Raw genomic sequence first — 7,261 nt, 5'->3', positions numbered from 1 at the left:
TGGATGGGTGGATGGGTGGATGGGTGGATGGGTGGATGGGTGGATGGGTGGATGGGTGGATGGGTGGATGGGTGGGACTGTAGCAAAGGTGTCTGTCATTAGCGATGCTTACCAGGTGCCACAACTCAGAAACCATGCAGAAAGTACCGATCCTTTAAAAAGACTCAAGGTTCAGAAACTCCCAAGTTTTGAACAGGGAAGAGTAATTTTTTTTTTTTTTTTTTTTTTTTTTTTTTTTTGCGGTACGCAGGCCTCTCACTGTTGTGGCCTCTCCCGTTGCAGAGCACAGGCTCCGGACGCGCAGGCTCAGTGGCCATGGCTCACGGGCCCAGCCGCTCCGTGGCATGTGGGATCTTCCCGGACCAGGGCACGAACCTGCGTCCCCTGCATCGGCAGGCGGACTCTCAACCACTGCGCCACTAGGGAAGCCCTAATTTTTTTTTTTTTAATACAAGAGTACAGAGGTGAGGAAGATGAAAGACAGACGGGAAGTGGGGGGAAAGGAGACCCAGCAGTGCTCAGTACGTCCCAAGGGCCTCCCTCCACTCTGCAGGAGGATAGAATGCCCCGGTGGGAGCAGTCACCCCTCGTGGCTGTGACTGAGTGAGCACATCCCTAGGTCACTGAGCGCCCTGGTCCTTCGTGCCACTCCCCAGACACTTGGGCTCCAGAACCCAAGCCCTGGATCTGAAAGTTCAGAACCTCGCCCCTGCTCCAGGGGACTCTTTCTTACCAATGCCTGGTGCAAACAGACACCTATGTTTGCTAAATGAATACTAACATACAGAGTGATTCCCGTTTCCCGCATAGTCTAGGAGAAAGGCAATGGCTGCATGAGCCATAAGTATTTGCTGAGAGATATCAACAACACAACAGTAATAATACTGACTACTTTTAATTGAGCTCTGTGCTAAGCCCTTTTAGATAAATTCTCTCGTTTGAAACTCAGCACACAACGCTCTGAGATAGTACTATTACTATTCTATCTTACAGATGAGGAAACTAAAGCTAGATCAATTAAGTACTAATAAGTTGCCCTGGGTTATACAGCTAGGGAGCAGTGAGGCCTAGATTCCAAGCCAGGTCACAGGACTCCAAAGCACCTGCTACTAACCCCTCACTGCTGCCTCTGGGTTCAGTCTCCATGGGACCAGTTATCAAACATAGTTCCCATTGTGCATGGTTTTGGTGACAATTTATTTTAACATGCAACACATTTAGAAGAATTAGGAAAAGTATTAATATGTTCCTAAATAATCAGATGATAAAAAATCCTTTGTTTTCTAATAAAAATGAGAAACAAGACTGTTTTATACACACACATACACACACACACTATGATGTGCATGTGTGTGTGTATACCTTCTAAACTCTTCTTCCATAACGCCAGCTCTTTGGTGACACAGGACCTCAAAAGATCTTAGTTAGACTGGATATTATTTATAGCTGGGCACAGGGATGGGGATTTGGGAGTAAACTGCTTAACAGAATAAACCTGTCTTCTTTTCGTGTTATTAAAACTCTTCTGGTAGCAAATTAATTTTTACTTATCTTAATAAGTAACAAAACAACACCTACAGGCATGAATGCAATTAATCTAATTGAACAATGCCAACAAACAGACCTGAAAACTCACAAGATACCTAAAGACACCAAAAAAAACACATCCCAGGAGACTAATCTAGAAGCAGATATAGAAGCAAATTCTAAAATTAAGTGCCTAAGAAATTTTAAAGGCACCTCTCTTTACAGACATGGGACATGAACAGACCCCATAAAACTTGTTCTGGTATCTAAAAAGCAAGTTCCTCTGCATTCATAAGAGCGTAGGCTTCTTTTACAATGATTGAAACTAAAGAGCAAAGGTAACTAGTAGATTAAAATCTCTCTCAGGTGAGTTATAAGGATCACCCGGATTCCATGAATGTTTAGGAAACACTAAAATTGAATTCAAACTTTAGTAAGGCAATAAAATATTTAAAATACACCAAATATCTGGGCATCATACTAATTTTTTTAAAATATCCATTTAATAAAGAAAATAAGAAAGCAACATTCGAACACCTATTATGTATAAGGAAGGTTCGCCTGTTCTCTCATTTAATCCTCAACAACCCAAGGAGGCTGAAAAATATTTTTTCCAGCAAATGAGTAAATTCAGAAAATTTAGGAATTCATCTAAGGTTATACAATTTTTAAAGTAAATAAATAAGAATAAATTGTAAACATTAAATACAATTTAAAGTAAAAGAACTGAAACCTGTGGGAATCTAAATCCATATGTTTTCCACGACTCCTTGCTTTAGAAAACAGAGAAAGAAGGAAGGAAAAAGAAAAAAGGAGGAGGGAAAGGGCAACAGATAGGGCAAGAAACATTCCACAGCTGCATGTGGTCAGTGCTGTTACTGCCAAGACCACAGAAAAATACAGGTGAAACAGAGCCAGTCCTCAACTCGCTTTACACCTGCAGACAACTTACACATGCACGTTTTCACCACATTATTTTAAAGGCTCAATTACAAAAACATGCAAACAGAAAAAACCCTCCTATTTCTATCACTAACAAGTAATAAGTGCATACTGATATGCATTTTCCTTAAAATAAAAAACAGAAAACCTGAAAGTGGCCAAGGCGGCTTTCACGCAGATGGCATTTCCGTTCACTAGTATTAAGCTGTCTGAGTCTTGTTTGGCCCCCAATAACAGACCAAAGAAATCCTAAAAATTATGAATGTACGGTCACCATAAAATGGCAAAGGAACAGAGGTTAAGATTTCTCACCTAACATTAGAACATGGAAGCCTCCACTACCTAATGAATACCATTAAGAGGATTCCGAGGAATAATTGCAGGCAGGCAGATTTCTCCCCCAGAAAGTAACAAGCGACAGCTAATAACCGTTCATCACCTTTTGCACAGTATATGCATTTATAATAGGTTTTAATAAGGGCTTCAACAACAGGCCTGGAATTAATGAATGGCATTTTAGGTCCAATACAAAAGTACTCCCCAGACATGAAAATTACAACTTCTACTTCACATTTTGTGCTGTTTTCTCTTTTAATCTGCCCTTGTGTTTACCATCACTGGAGATTTTATCACACATCATTTTTGGCTTTTGTTTTTAAAAGCAGTTAACCTTCCTCTGGAGCCTACCGCGTGCTGGGTGGTCTTTCAGTACTCCGCCTGTGTTGTCTCATTTCATTCTCGAGGAATGAAGGCAGAGATGTGAAGGCAATGCAACCAGGAAGATGGGAGAGAAACTTTTCTTAAGCCAGCAGGGCGGGCCGTTTCCGGGAGGGGAAACTGGCGGCGTCCGGAGCTACCCAAGGACTTTGAGCGCGCCAGGGGCTTCGCGGGCAGGACGAAGGGTTCGGGCGGGGTTGAGGGGGTCACTAAGCAGAAATGGAGCTCGGGTTCCCTTTCCCCGCGCGTATCGAACCTCCTCCCCCGTTCTGCATCCCCTCAGCACCCTCGTCCTCCCCTACAGCTGTTACTGATCAGTGTTCCAAGCCTCCCCTCCCCACCCGCGTCGGGGACCAGGCGCTTACACTCCCCGGAGAAGCTGGGCGGACAATTACAAGCTCTTGCCTCACCTGGGGAGGAGTGGGGAAGTGGGGGGGGGGGGGTTAAAACACTCGCCATTCCCTGCAACACCCCTCCCCCAACAAGCCGCCACTCCGCACGCCCAGAGCGAGGTGACAGCGCCAGGCATCAAACTGGGGAGGGAAGGAGATGGCCTGTTGGCAGTGCCATGGGAGCTGGCGGATACGACCCTACAATCACCGGGGGAAAAGGTACCCCTCTTCCGCATCACCTCCCAACCTGCACTAAGGCCCTCGGAAGATGTCTGGAGGGTTCCTGGTCCCGCAGTAGGCTTGGTGGACGCGACCTCACTCTCCATCCCTCCCTGAAGGTACTGCCGGTGCATTCGGCCCAAAGGTCTTTTTTCGGACGCGTTTGCATCGGGTCCCAAAGGGGCCACCAGCAGAACCCTGTCAAGAGGGACTTCCAGAGGGGCGACAGATATTGCAGGGAAACCAGCGGCGCTCCTCAAGTACCCACAGGCCCTGCCAGGCTTGCCCCTCGGAACTTAAGCCCGGACCTGAGCGTAGCAAACGAAAGAACCCAAACACCTCCCGCAAGTTCCCTCTCCTCCCGCAGGTGAAAAGCCCATGGCCTTCTCCACAGTGCTGCCTGCCCCACCAGCTGCGTCTCCCCATCCCCAAGGCAGCGAAGGCTCCCGGCGTCGCCACCCAAATCCCACCCTTGCGGGCTCAGGAGCCCGAGGGCGCGGACAGCTACTGCCACTGCATCCCTGTTCTCCGGAGTCCGCCGCCCCCGGGCGGCCAGGGGACCTGCGGGGCCCGCGGTGTGCGGCAGATCAGGGGTCCCGGCGCCGCGCCCCTCCTTACCTGGCGCTCGCTGGGCCCCGACTGGGGCATCCGCCGGGTGCGCGCCTATCCGCGCGCTCGCTTGCGCACCTGCCCGCAGCCGCCGCCCGCCAGCCCGGCCCCAGCGCTGGCCGCAGCGCTAGCGCTTCATGGCGCACGGGGCTGGCCCGGGGCCCCGGGAAGCGTGTCCAGCTGGCGGAGGCTCCTCCGGCTCTCGCAGCTCTCCTGTGGCTCCCCGCCTGCCCCCGCCCCGCGTACGCGCCCCCTTCCTCTGCGGCCGCCCTTTTCCCTCCGCTCCGCGAGACCAGCCAAACTGGTTTCTCCGCTCCCGGGTGTTGCCTCTAGTCTCCTACTGGCAGCCGCAGCTGGGGTTGGGGGCGGGCCCGGCCGTCGGCCCTCCTTCTGTTCCTCCCCTGGGCGGAGAAGAGCTGGACGGCGAGCCCCGGCACTGGCAGACGCAGCCCAGGTCGAGTCCCGTGCCCTCGTGCGCCCCGGCGTTAGGGGGTCACCCAGGCCGTGCCCCGAGCGCGTCTCCCGCCTCGCCTGGCCCGCTCTCGGCTCCCCGGACGCTCCCGCCTCCCTGGGGACGCGATTGCCACCCCGCCCCGCCAGCGCCGCGTCACTTCGCCGCCACCCTCGGCCAGTCTGACCGCCGCTTGAGGTCGGTGACCGCGCCAGCCCGGAAAGCTGGCGAGGCCGCGGCTCGCCTGGGACCTGAGCTCCCTCGGTAAGGGGAGCTGTACCCTCTCGATGCCAAGTCACGTTCGGGGACCGGTCACCGAATGCGCGTCGCGGTTCGCCGCGCGGAGGGCGGGGGAAGACACAGCGCCAAAAGACTTCGAGAAACTTATCCTGTAATTGCAGCAAGCAGGCTTTCGGCTGAAACCAAACGCCCTCACCTTTACGGGTTTGGAGTCAAAAGGAGCCAGGGCGCGGCGTGCGAATGGTGCGGTGTAATTGGAACTTTTGGACTCACGTGCCTGGTTGCTAGCTGGTGTCTGGGCGCCTTGAAGCACCGTCCCTTACACCAGAAACCCTGTTCCGTAGAATTTTACTGCTCACTTGCTATGGAAAAGTCTCTGCGATAAGAATAGAGGAAAGTCAAAGATGAATCAAAGAGTTTGCTGAAAATGTAGTAGGGGAGATAGGTCTCACAGACAAATAGCAAGTTATCTGCAGATCAGAGAGGCCAAGAGTTCAGACTCCAAACTGGGGGCTTAAGGAAGACTTCATTTCAGAGGCCATGCTTGAGGTGGAACTCAAAGGTCTACACTTTCCGGGATCCGGGTTGCATGAGGAGGATATTCAAAGGGTGGTCCACCAATTTGATCTTCAGTATATGAAAGATTCAACCGATATTGTTAAACACAGGTGGTGCTGGTCAGTCGTTTAATCTCTCTGGGCCTCAGTTTCTTCATCCATAAAATGAGTCTGGACCAGATGATCTCAAATAGTTCCTTCCAGCGCTTATTTTCTGAGCCCAACAACAGAGCAAATGTCCAGAAGCCAGAAAACACAGGGCCTGTTTAGTGACAATGGGATAGACCAGATGGCTGGCGGTGCATCGGTAAACAAGACTAGTGAGGGAATTGGGGCCTGGAAACAGGTCGCAATTGAAGGCAGGCTACAGCGTTGGCGGGGTGGGGGGGGGCTTGCTTTTGGCAGCACCTGCAAACGATTCAAAGTTCATGACCACAGCAGGGACGTGATCAGGTTGTGTTTTAGGGAAAGTAAAGGGGAGAGTTTGGAAAAGGATAAGGCTGAAGATTGGGATACCACTTGGTACAGTAGCATAAGGTGGGCCTGAAGGAGTTGCCGGAGGAAATGAAAAGGCAGAGGAGCTTCCAGGGACACCACGGAGGAGAAATGGCCAGGGCGCAGAGTGGCAGGAACCTGCACCCGACTGGCAGGTGGAAGCGTGGAAGATGAGCCAAGTTCTCCAGACTGGGTGACGGTATTAGGAGGAACAAGAGAGTTGGAGGGGAGAGAGGCTGCTGAGAAGGGCAAATGCCAGTAAACCTAGGAATCAAAAGATGACTCCAGACTAAAGGAGGGATCCCTTCCTCCTTGCAGACATCCCAGCAAGAGCTCAATCTGTCCAAGAAAACATTGCATAGAAGAGAAACTACATTCAAACACATCCAATCCACGCCCATGCCCGGCTCTGATAAATACCATCCCCACGGCTGCATTTAACATCCCTGTGTAGACACTGAAGATTACAAGCTAGGTTGCTTCTCTTACAGACTATGAGGGAGAGGGGGAGGGGTGGGGGAGGGGTAGATGGGGAGGGGGAGGTGTGGACAGTGAGACATGATGGGTGTTGTTTGAGAGATTTATTCATTTAACGAATGTTTATTGAGTCCCTGCTATGTGCTAGGCACTGTTCTAGTGACTTGGATGCATCAATGAACCAATCAGGCAAATTGTATCTTAAAAGGCGACAAACGCTTTGAAAAAATAGAACAGGACTGGCTGGGAGGGCGCCACTGAGGAAGCCTTCTAGGGCACCGTAAAAGTTCTATATCTCGAACTGGGTGGTTGTTATACTAGTGTGTACATACGTAAAAGTTAATCAACCTGTGCACTTAAGATTTGCACACTAAAAAATTAAATAATAAAAAAGAGCAAAACCAGACACCATAAAACTTGAAGAAAACATAGAACACTCTTTGACATAAATTGTGGCAATATTTTTTTGATCTGTCTACTAAGACAAAGGAAACAAAAGGAAAAATAAACAAATAGGACCTAATTAAATGTAAAAGCTTTTGCACAGCGAAAGGAAACCGTGGACAAAACGAAAAGGCAACCCACTGAATGGGAGAAAACGTTTGCAAATGATATGACCAAAAAGGGGTTAATAT

The 7,261-nt window shown here is 50.0% G+C and overlaps 1 protein-coding gene across 1 annotated transcript in view; it reads right to left on the bottom strand.

Annotated features, from left to right (window-relative positions):
• Window positions 1-4,745, bottom strand: part of ATP8B1 (ATPase phospholipid transporting 8B1) — a 111,795-nt gene extending 107,050 nt beyond the window's left edge. Inside the window, exon 1 of the mRNA XM_029218929.1 lies at window positions 4,416-4,745. The gene's annotated coding sequence lies outside the window, so the exon portion shown is untranslated. The remainder of the gene's footprint in view (window positions 1-4,415) is intronic.
• Window positions 4,746-7,261: the final 2,516 nt, after the last annotated feature.

Source organism: Monodon monoceros, unplaced genomic scaffold (assembly GCF_005190385.1).
Source record: "Monodon monoceros isolate NGI ecotype Baffin Bay Population unplaced genomic scaffold, NGI_Narwhal_1 Super_Scaffold_1, whole genome shotgun sequence".
Taxonomy (NCBI): domain Eukaryota; kingdom Metazoa; phylum Chordata; class Mammalia; order Artiodactyla; family Monodontidae; genus Monodon; species Monodon monoceros.
The sequence above is the reverse complement of the archived record's forward strand: the minus strand, read 5'-3'. Positions and strand labels throughout refer to the sequence as shown.